Genomic DNA, 12,219 nt, shown 5'->3' on the forward strand with positions numbered 1-12,219 from the left:
ATAAAAGGTGGTATGTAGTATATATCCTTTTCAGAATATTATGTAGAATACATATCATTATTTTTCATAAATACTAAGTAATTTTTAAAAGAATATATGGAAGACATTTGGTTATACATTAAGGAAACTATGAGAGTATTGAGACTGAAATATGCACACTGGATTTATGTATTTTTAGTGGCAAGATTCTTCATTAAATAAATACTGTATATGAACAATCTACAGAAAATGAAAGTATTTGCTGATACAATAATGAGGAGAGAGTATTTTCTGGATACAAACTTGTCTGTTTGGAATTGGTGTTTGATGAATCCCGAGAAACTGAAGCATTTCAATATTTTTATCGGTAGAACAAAGAAACGTGGTTTTCAAAAACTGAAATAATCTGACATAGGAGATGAGAAATAGATGGCCAGGATTGTCTTTAAATGGAGAGTAGAGAAACACCCTTAAGTGAAACAAAATCATGGACAGTTAAGTACAGATAAACCCTTCTGTACGGTATTTTAACAAAAAAAAAAAAGTACTCAACAACAACAAAAAAAGAAAAAGAAAAAGATTGGACCTGTGCCAAGGAAACCTATGGTTTCTCCTATTCTGTCCTATAATGTTTTCAAGGTGTCTACTTAGACTACAAAGTCTTTGATCCATTTGGAGTTGATTCTGGTGCAGGGTGATATATAAGGATCTAGCTTTGTGCCTAACAGCAACTTGATGTAAAGGAACTATTTAATAAAAACTATAAGCCTAAATAGAGAAATAATAGAGGACACCAGGACATGGAAAGACCTTCCATGTTTTTGTATAGGCAGACTTAATTTAATGAAACTGACTATACTGCCAAAATTGATATATAAATTCAATGAACTCGCCATTAAATTCATAATGATACACATTACTAAAAGTTATAACGAACAACAAAAGACCTAGAATGGCCAAAACAATTCTAGACCAAAAAACAACAACAACAACAAAACATTGGAGGGACCATGCTACCTGACTTCAAACTCTACTAAAGAGCTATAATAAAATTAATAGCTTGTTACTGGCCAGTGAAGACCAGTGAAATAAATTAGAAAATCTAGAAATGAAAACACACACTGACAGTCAGCTGAAATTTGACATACAAGCCAAAGACACACAGTGGAAGAAGTATAGCTCTTCAACTACTGGTACTAGGAAAACTGGATGGCCACATGCAGAAAACAAAATATGAACCCCAGCCTTTCTCAATGCACTAACATCAACTGCAAATGGATTAAAGACCTTAACATCAAACCTGAAACTATGATACTACGGCAAGAAAGAGGAGGGACAGTTGAACATATAGGCACAGTCAGGAACTACCTCCTGAACAGTGTTCTAGTTTCACAACAAATTGGAGAGAAACTCAACAAATGAGGAAACCCTAAAATAAAAGTTTCTGCACAGCTAAAGACATGGCAAACAAACTGGAAATAGCCAATTAATTGAGTGAAATGTTTACCAGCAATATATCAGACAAAGACCTAATGTCCATAAAGGGAACTCAATAATCCAATTCTTCACAAACTAAACAAACCAATTACGAAATGGGTAAGGAAATTAAAGAGACTTCTCAGAAGAAAAGATAAAAATAGGAAAGAAACACATGAGGTCCGGCTGAAAAGGTGGCTCAGTGGTAGAGTGCATGCCTTGCATGCATGAGGCCCTGAGTTCGATTCCTCAGCACCACATAAGCAAAATGAAAAAAGCTGGAAGTGGTGCTGTGACTCAAGTGGTACAGCGCTAGTCTTGAGCTGAAGAGCTGAGGGACAGCACCCAGGCCCAGAGTTCAGGCCCTTGACCGGACCCCAAAAAGAAAATTAAACAGATTTTGAGAAACAAAGGACCTCCACTCACCTTGTATCATTTCTGAATGATCCCATGCTGCTGACCACATATATGGTATTTGTGCACTTCTGAGGGAAATTAGGAGGAGGATACTGAATCAGAGGGAAACAGGAGAAAACATACACTAGAGGGACCCATTAGCTGAAATGGGTATTGATGAAAACAAACTGAGCAACCCAAGGACAGAGATTGGGGAGGGAATGAGGGAGTAATAAAGAGAACAGCTAACAACACTAAGCAAAAGGAATGAAATGTATATTTTGCCCAATGAGGATGAAATGGTTGGATTGTCAAAGCTCATAGAATTCCCAAATTGTATAGACCACATAATGACAATTTGCCTCACAAAAGTTAGAATGTGTTTGGAACTTTATCACTATCTTAAAATAATATGAAATTTGTGAAGTTCTTGTAATCAATTGCAATAAAATAATTTTAAAAATTATTATGCTATGATATTGTGACAACACACTACCATTGTACTATTACTGTCTTGTGTTTTCACAAACAGTATGAACTCCTAATATTTTACAAAGTTCATAAACTTTAGGATTTCAAGCTAGTTCTATGACCTTGCTTCCTCATTGTGAACTAGAGAAAATGAAATTGGACAAATCATTGGAATATTTTAAAAAATCTCATAGTGGCATCACAAACTTTGTGACCTCGACACAACTGTGGTGTAACAAAGCCATGTGACACTGCATTGCCATAGTGATATCATGATCACACTCTCACATTCCAATCCTACTATGACCTCAGCACTTTTGAAGAACCACATGGCCTTTGTGATATCACAGATTATTTGTATATCCATATCTTCATTATGTGTTAAAGAAAATTGAGATCCTGGAAGCCATTGATGCATCACAAACCTATTGTGACCTCATCACCATTATCGTATCACCAAATGTGACATCAAAACATTATGACATGATATTGTGACATCACATTGTCATGGTGATATCACCATCTCACTGTGTTTTCACAACGCTACTATGATTAAATAACATTTTAGAAAATTCATGTTCTTTGTGACTTATAGCCTCGGTAAACTCGTATCCTCATTGTGAATTAGTAGCAATTGAAATTGGACACGTTTTTGTGATATTACAAACTCATTGTGAGATCACAAACCTGATTGTGACCTCATCATTGTAAAAACATCACAAACATGATGGTGACATCATATTTTAATGTGACATCACTATCATATTGTGACATTGCAAACCTATTATGTCCTCTTACAACCACTGAAAAAGCACATGGCCAGTGTGACATCACAGTCCCATTGTGTACCCATATTATCATTGTGAACTAATGACAATTGATATCTGACATGCCATTGTCACATCAGAAACCCTTTGAGACCTCACATCAGTAGGTGCTAACTTTGTTTTTTATGACAACATATGCTCATTGTGACATCACAAAATGAAAATGATATAGCATTAAGACATCCCATTGCTGTTGTGACATCTTAGGCCCACTGTGAATTCCTCTCCTGTGATTTAATTCAATTTCAAATGTAGTATGTGGATTGATATCAGAAACCCATGTGACCTTATAACCATTGTGACATCATAATCCCTTTTTGACATCACATTTCTATTGGGATATCACTAACCCACTATGACATCAAAAACCTGTACTGTCCTCATAACCTTTGTGACATGATGCCATTATGACATATTAGTCCCATTTTGAACTTAGAATATATTCTTGACCTCATTTTTCAGGTATGGCATGTGATGTCTGAAATCCACCCTTACATGAAAAATATGACATCACATTGCCAGACTTTATAAACATTTTATCAGTTTGTGAAATCACAAACCTGTTAGGACTTTATCACATTTGTGATAAGTATTTCTTCGGAGATATCATTGTTCCTCTGTGAACTCAAATATTCATATTGATGTAATGACAATTGATATTCGGCAAAACATTGTGAAATTACAAACCGATAGTGATATCACTTTTGTAATATCAAACCTATTTTGATCTCATCACCATATGGTGTCACTAACTGTGACATCAAAACATTATTAGGGGATGATATTGTGACATCACATTACCATTGTGAAATCAATGTCCTATGGTGTTTTGGTATGTAGTATGACCTCATAACATTTTAGAAAATTTTTGGACTTTGGGACTTCAAGCTCCTTCTGTGAACTTGTATCCTCTATGTAAACTTGTAACAATGGAAATTGGAAATATTGTGGCAATACAAACTTTTTCTGACATCGCAAAAAATTGTGACATTATCACCAATGTGACATCACAAGTCGATTGTGACAGCACATTGCTGTGGTGACATCATGATCACATTGTGGTTTTCCAAGCCTGTTTGACATCTTAGCAAAGTTTCTTCAGCATTGTAATTTTTAATTAGTAAGTTTTCTATAAAAATTGAGAAGTGATTTCTTTCTTAAACATTGTTAATATAAATTAATTGTACAAAAGATCTTCATTGTTCATTGTAATATTTCCAACATAAATATGATATACTTTAATGAATTTTACCCCGTATGTATTACATTTTTCTTCTTCTTTTTTTGTTTCTTTTCTTTCTCTTTCTGTGATTTTTTCCATCTTCCTTTCCCTACAATCCTTTTTCCCTCCCACCTTCCTTCCTTCCTTCCTTCCTTCCTTCCTTCCTTCCTTCCTTCCTTCCTTCTTTCTATTCTTCCTTCCTTCCTTCCTTCCTTCCTCCTTCTCTCCTTTTCTCCCCTTTAGCTCCCCACTTCTTTCTTTAGGACTGTAGGTTTAATTCAAGGCCTTAAACCTTGGCAAGCAGGTGTCTACCATTTCTTCTGTGGTTCCAGTTTTGTTTTTTAGCTTTTGAACAATTACATGCCCTTTGTGACATGACAGTCCCTTTGTCTTCCTATATCTTCATTGTGAAATAGACAACTGAGGTAAGACATGCCATTGTAATATCACAAACCCTCTGTGAAATCATTACTAGTAGGCATCAGATTATAACACCATCAGCTCATTATATCACACTGGCAATGTGATATACAATAGGATTGTTATGTCACAATGACTTTGAAGACACACTGGGTTTTTGTTATTGACACACATGCCACATTTGAAATAGAATGAAATCACAGAATAGGCATTCATGTGTATATGATGTCACAATGACAATGTGATTTTTATAATACTAACATAATTGTACATTTGTGATGTCACAATGAGCTGATGGTGTCATAATGACAATGTGATATCACACTGGTGATGATGTTACAAATGATGTTGCAATGGCATGTCTGATTTCAATTGTCCTGAGTTCACAATGATGATATGTGTACACAAAGGGCCTGTGATGTCACAAAGGCCACGTATTTTTGTGAAGGTGCCGAGGTCAAAATAGGTTTGGGGTGTCACAATATGATCATGATGTCACAAAAGCAATTGGTTGTCACAATGGTTTTGTGATTTCACAGTGGTGAAGAGGACACAATGGATTTGTGTTTTCACAATGGGATTTTAATATTGCAATGATATGTCTAGCATGAATTGCAACTAGTTCACAATGAGGATACAAGTTCACAGAAGGGGCTAGAAGTCCCAAAGAACATGAATTTTCTCAAATGTTATGTTCATAATAGGATTTGAGAAAACAATGGGATAGTGATAGCATAATGGCAATGTGATGTCAAAAATATGGCATAAAATGTTTTTATGTTACAATTAGTTGGTGATGCTGGAATGGTGATGAGATCACAATAGTTTTATTATGTAATAATTGGTTGATAATCTCATAGTGGCATTTCACATTTTAATTGTCATTAATTCGCAATGAATATATGACTTCATAAAAGGATTATGATGTCTCTAAATGCATGTGTTTTCACAAATGTGATAAAGTTCTATCAGGTTAGTGATGTCACCATGTGACACAATTGTGTTAATGTCTGGCAGTGTGATGTCACAGTGGTCATGGTGCCAATAGAATATGTGGTATCACATATCATACCTGAAATATATTGAGGTGGAAAATAGGTTATGAGCTTATAGAGGGCTTAAGATAAAACAATGGCAGCATCTCCCAAAAGTAATAATGACAGGACATGTTTGTGATGGCACAGTGAATTTGCAATATTATAATGACAATATATCAGAATAGATATGAGGTCACAATCGGTTTCTAATATCAAAACACATCCCACATTTGAAATAGAATGAAATCACAGAATAGGAAGGTACAACATATCTATGATGCCACAATGACAATGTGATGCTATAATGATATGATGTCATTGTAGTTTGGTGATGACACATGAGCTGATGGTCAAAATATCAATGTTATGTTACTCTGGAGATGATTTCGGAAAGGGTTTGTGATGTTACAATGGCATGTCTGATCTCAATTGTCTAGTAAACAATGAGGATGTGGGTACACAAAAGGACTGTGATATCACAAATATCATGTGTTTATTTAAAGATTCTAACAAGTCCTAATAGGTTTGGGATGTCAAGTTGTGATCATGATGTCACAATGGTAATGAGATGACAAAATGGTTGATGATGTCACAGTTGTGATGAGGCTATAATGCATTTGGGATGTTACAGTTTGTAATATCACAATTACATGCCCTTTTTCACTGGCTAGTCCTTCAGGCTATTTCATAGGATATGATTTGAAGTTCCAAAGGCCATGAATTTTCCAAAATACTATGAGGTCATGTTAAGTTTGTGAAAACACAATGGGACCATGATATGGCAAAGACAATGTGATGTCACAATATCATGTCACATAATTATGTCATGTCATAATTAGTTGTTGATGTCATACTGGTGATGAGTATGCAATAGGTTTGTGATGTAATAATGGGTTGGTGAAGTCACACTGGCATACCAGTTCTCAAATGTCATTAATTCATGACTATGAGTTCATACAGACATGGTGATGTCTACAAAGACAAGTGTTGTCATAAATGTGATGAAGTCCTAACAGGTTTGTGATGTTACAATGTGACACTTTGGTAATGACATCTGGCAGTGGGATATCAAAAGGTAACAAAGTTAAAGTGGATTTCTGCTATCACAAGCAATACCTGAAGTATAATGTAGTATAGAGCAGATTATGAGCTCACAAAGGGCCTAAGGTAGCACAATGGCAACATGTTCCCAAAGTGATGAGGACAGAAGAGGTTTGTGATGTCAAAGTGCATTAGTGAAGTCACAATAGCAATGTGATGTCATAATGATATGATGTCATTTTACATCTGTGAACTCACAATGAAGTAATTGTGCCCAAATGACAATGTGATATCACACTAGAGAAGATGCCACAAGATGTCTGTTTTAAGAATTCATGTGTAATCTAAATTACAATTAGTTCACACTGGGAATATGAGTAAACAAAGGGACTATGATGTCACAAAAGCCCTGTTTTTTCCCCAAATATACTAAAGAGTCCTAATACCTTTGGGATGTCACAAAATGATTGATGTCACAATGATGATGTGATGCCACAATATTTTGTCATAATAATCTTTTGATATCACAATTTGTTGGTAATGCCAAATTGGCAGTGAGGTACAATAGGTTTGTGATTTCACAGCAGATACTTGATATATGCGATGCCCTGAAAGCAAACAATCAAGAATACTGTACCCAGATAAATTCTCCTTCTTAATGGAAGGACAAATTAAAACCTACACCAAAGAAAAATTGAAATAATATATTTCCAATATGCCAGCCATTCAAATGATACTTAAAAATGTCCAACACATTCAAAACCACGAAGTGTACAATGAATCATAGAAATTATTCAGTTGGCACAGCCCAAAGAAGGTTGATATCATGGCAGAAAACACCCTGAATAAATTACAGGAACTAATGGCTGAAACTCTAGGGCTTCTTGGCACAGGCCAAAATTATCTTAATAAAGACCCAGAAAAACAACAAATCAAAAAAAGATTGGACAATTGGGATCGCATAAAACTGCAGAACTTCTGCATGGCAAAGGCCATAACTACCTAGATCAAGAGAAAGTCCACGGATTGGGAGCAGATCTTAACTAGTCATACAATGAAATCTCATATCTGAAATAAAAGTAAAACTCAAAAAACAAATACCTAACAAGAAATCATCAAAGAAACAACTGCCCCACTAATAAGTGGGCTTAAGACTTAGAGATTTCTATGAAGAGGAAATAATGGCCAATAGACACATGAAAAAATGTCCAACTTCTCTAGCCATATAAGAAATGCAAATCAAAATACTGAGATTCCACCTTACCACATTTAGCTATAATGAATAAATCTAAAAACCAGAGCTGAGGAGTAGTGGCTCATGCCTGTCCTCCTAGCTACTAAGGATCCCGGTTCAAAGCCTGCCCAGGCAGGAAAGTCCGCGAAACACTTTTCTCCAATCAACCACCAGAAAACTGGAAGTGGCACTGTAGCTCAAGTGGTAGAGCACTAGCCTTGAGCTGAAGAACTGAGGGACAGCACTCAGGCCCAGAGTTCAAGCCCCACGACCAACCAAAAAATTTTTTTTAAAAATCTAATAACGACAGATCCTGGAGGGAATGTGTACACAAGGGAACCCTACTGTATTGTTGGTAGGAATGTAACTTGTTCAAGCACTTTGGAAAGCTTTATGTGTTCCTCAAAAGACTCTAAATAGAGTTCCCTTATGACCTAGCAATCCCTCTTTGGGAATTTACCCAAACGATCACAGCAATTCTTAACAAAGTTACCAGAACAACTATGTTTGTTGCAGCATTATTTACTATAGTTAAGATATAGAACAACCCAGATGCCCCTCAATAGATGAATGGATAAAGAAAATGTGGTATATATACAATGGAATGTTTTGCCTCAATCAGAAAGAATGGCATCACCCATTTTTTAGGAAATGGAAAGACTTGGAGAAAAATATATTAAGATAATTAAGCCAGGCCCAATGAAACATAAGTCCTATGTTTTCCCTTATTTGCAATAACTAGTATATGTCTGGGACAAGCAAAAAAAGGTAAAATGCTATGTACATATGACCAGAGAAGATGATGTTAAGCAAAATGAACCCCAAGATAGTGAAACAAGCGGCTTTTTTTTCTTTCATGCTATGGTTCCTAGCATATTTGTAATGTACCATGCGATTTTTTTGTTGCTTTCTATGTTTCTCCAGCACGGTATAACCCCTGTTTTTACTGTTTGATGTTGGTGTCCTGCATCTTATATATACATTTCTCTAGCATGGGAGGGGAAGGGAAAAAATACTTAAATAGGCTTAAATGCTTAAATAGGTTGACCCATTGTAACAATGAGATGTACAAGATAATATGTTGAAAAAGGAACTTTACAACTTAATCGGAGACAGGGGGATTGGGAGGAGGAAGGGTTGTTGTGGAGGGGAGAGGAAGGGAATGGTAGCAGAAAACCAAGGTAACAATGCTTGATGGGAAATGCATTCATTACCTTGTTCATGTTACTACAACCCCTCTTCACAGCTTTTTTAAACAAAAAACATAAAAAAAGAGGAAGCCAAGTGAAATGAATGATAGGCACACGAAGGTTTTATTTTTTTGACTGGACGCTGTCCCTCAGTTCTTAGGTTCAAGGCTAGTGTTCTACCACCTGAGCCACAGTGCCACTTCCAGCTTTTTCTGCTTCTGTCATTCTGAGGAATTGAACACAGGGCCCCCATGAATGCAAGGCAATCACTCTACCACTGAGGAAATTTCCCAGGCTTTGCAGTTGTTTTTAAAGTACTATATTGTATAACGTGTTTTTTTTTGTTGTGTTGTTGTTGTATGTTCTTCCATCATAGTTTAACCAATGTTTTCATTGTATTTGAATCGGTGCTCTGTATCTTGTATATACACTTTTCTAATTTGAGGAGGGGAAGGGAAATAAAACAAAATGCTGAAATAAGGATAAAAGTTTGACCCATCATTAAACCATCTTAACAGGCCCACATCAAGCATTGAAATAGAAACAGGAATAAGAGACCTCCCATCTAACAAAACCCCAGGACCAAATGGTTTTACAGTGGAATTCTACAAGGCCTTGAAAGCAGAGCTCACACCAATACTCCTCATACTCTTCAATGAAATTGAAAAGGAAAGTTAACTACCTAACTCATTCTATGATGCCATCATAACTCTCATCCCAAAACCATGCAGGGACTCATCAAAGAAAGAGAACTCTAGACACTTCTTTGATAAACATTAATGCAAAATTTCTCAACAAAATCGACTTCAACAATTCATTCAAAAAAACCATACACCATAATCAAATAGGATTCATTTCAGGGATGCAAACCTGGCTCAGTATTCGCAAATCAATTAATACAATTCATCACATTGACAAGAACAAGGATGAGAACCACATGGTTTCTCAATAGATGCAGAAAAAGTATTTGACAAGATCCAACACCCCTTTATGATGAATGTTCTAGAAAAATTAGGAATCCATGGAACATTCCTCAATACAATAAAGGCTGTATGTGACATACATACAGCCAGCATTATACTTAATGGTGAAAAATTAAAGCCATTTCCTCTTAACTCAGGAATGAGACAAGGATGCCCACTTTCTCCACTTCTTTTCAATCTAGTATTAGAATGCCTCACTATAGCAATAAGAAAAGATGCAAACATAAAAGGGATACAAATATGGAAAGATGAAGTAAAACTCTCCCTCTTTGCAGGTGACACGATCTTGTATTGAAAGAACACCACAGACTCCATTCCCAAATTACACAAGCTGGTTCAAAACTTTGGCAAATAGGGTATAAAATTAAGTTCCAAAGGCTTTTCTTTATGCCAACAATGAGAACAGCAGGGCTGAAATTAGGAGAGCAACTCCATTCGTAATAGCACACAAAAAATAAAATACCTAGTAATTAACTTAACCAAAATAGTGAAGGATCTCTATGATGAAAACCTTAAAAACTTGAAAAAGAAAATCAAAACAGAACTTAGAAATTGGAAAAACATCCCATGCTCCTGGATTGGAAGGATTAACATTGTGAAAATGGCAATACTTTGCAAGGTTATCTACAAATTCAATGCGATACCTATCAATATTCCAAACTCATTCTTCAAGGAAATAGAAGAGACAATCCAAAAATTCATATGAAACAATAATAGACACCAAATAGTAAAAAACGATCGTTAACAGAAAGAACAGTGCTGGAGGAATATCAATACCAAATTTCAAATTCTACTACCAAGCCAAAGTAATCAAAACAGCTTGGTACTGGCACAAGAACAGACCTCAGGACCAATAGAATAGAACTGAAAACCCAGATACCTCCATCAGAAAGAATGACATTGCCCCATTTGTTAGGAAATGAAAAAAACTTGGAAAAAATATATTAAGTGAAGTAAGCCAGGCACAAAGAAACATAGGTCCCATGCTTTCCCTTATTTGCAATATCTAGTATATGCATGAGTCAAGTGGAAAAGGTCAGATAATGTGATGTCAGGCAAATGAACCCTTAGATATGTATTTTAATGTTTTTTTTTTACTTTCATGCAAGTGTTTCTAACGCATTTATAAGATTATCTCTTTGTTGCTTTGTATGTCCCTCTCCCACAGTATAACCCCTGTTTTCACTATATTTGATGTCAGTATAACTTGAGGAGGATATGGGGAAAAAACAGTTGTTTAAGGATACAGGTGGACCTGTTGCAACAATGAGAAGTACAAATTGTCATGTCCAAAATGAGCTTTACAACGTCGGTGCGGGGGAGGGGAATGGGGGGGGAAGGAGAAGGATTGGGATTGGGGGGAGGGGGGAGGCTGGGAAGGGACGTGAAGGGTAAACAAAAGGAGGAGGCTGCAATGCTTGGTAAGAAATGTACGCATTATCCTGCCCATGTAATTGTAACCCCTCTGTACAGTATGTTCACAAATAAAATAAAATAAAAAAGAATTGAAAACCCAGAAATGAACTCATAGACTTATAGCCATGTAATCTTCAATAAGGGAGCTAAAAAAATAGAATGGAAGAAAAACAGGCTCTTCATTAAATCATGCTTGGAAAAATGGTCAACTACTTGTAGAAACCTAAACCTAGATCCTTCTATATCACCCTGCACCAAAATCAACTCCAAATGGATCAAAGTCCTGAGAGTCAAAGCACTCTGAAAACATTACAGGATGGAATAGGAGAAACCCTAGGTCTCATTGGCACAGACCGAAAATTTCTTAATATAGATCAAGAAAGACAACAAATCAAAGACAAATGGACAAATGGGATTGCATGAAATTGCAGAGCTTCTGCATGACAAAGGACATAGCTAGCAAGATCAATGCAAATCCCACAGATTGGGAGAAAATCTTCACTAGACATACAATGGAAAAGGTTCTC

This window comes from Dipodomys merriami, unplaced genomic scaffold (genome assembly GCF_024711535.1).
Source record: "Dipodomys merriami isolate MVZ:Mamm:240054 unplaced genomic scaffold, mDipMer1.0.p SCAF_18, whole genome shotgun sequence".
Classification (NCBI taxonomy): Eukaryota; Metazoa; Chordata; class Mammalia; order Rodentia; family Heteromyidae; genus Dipodomys; species Dipodomys merriami.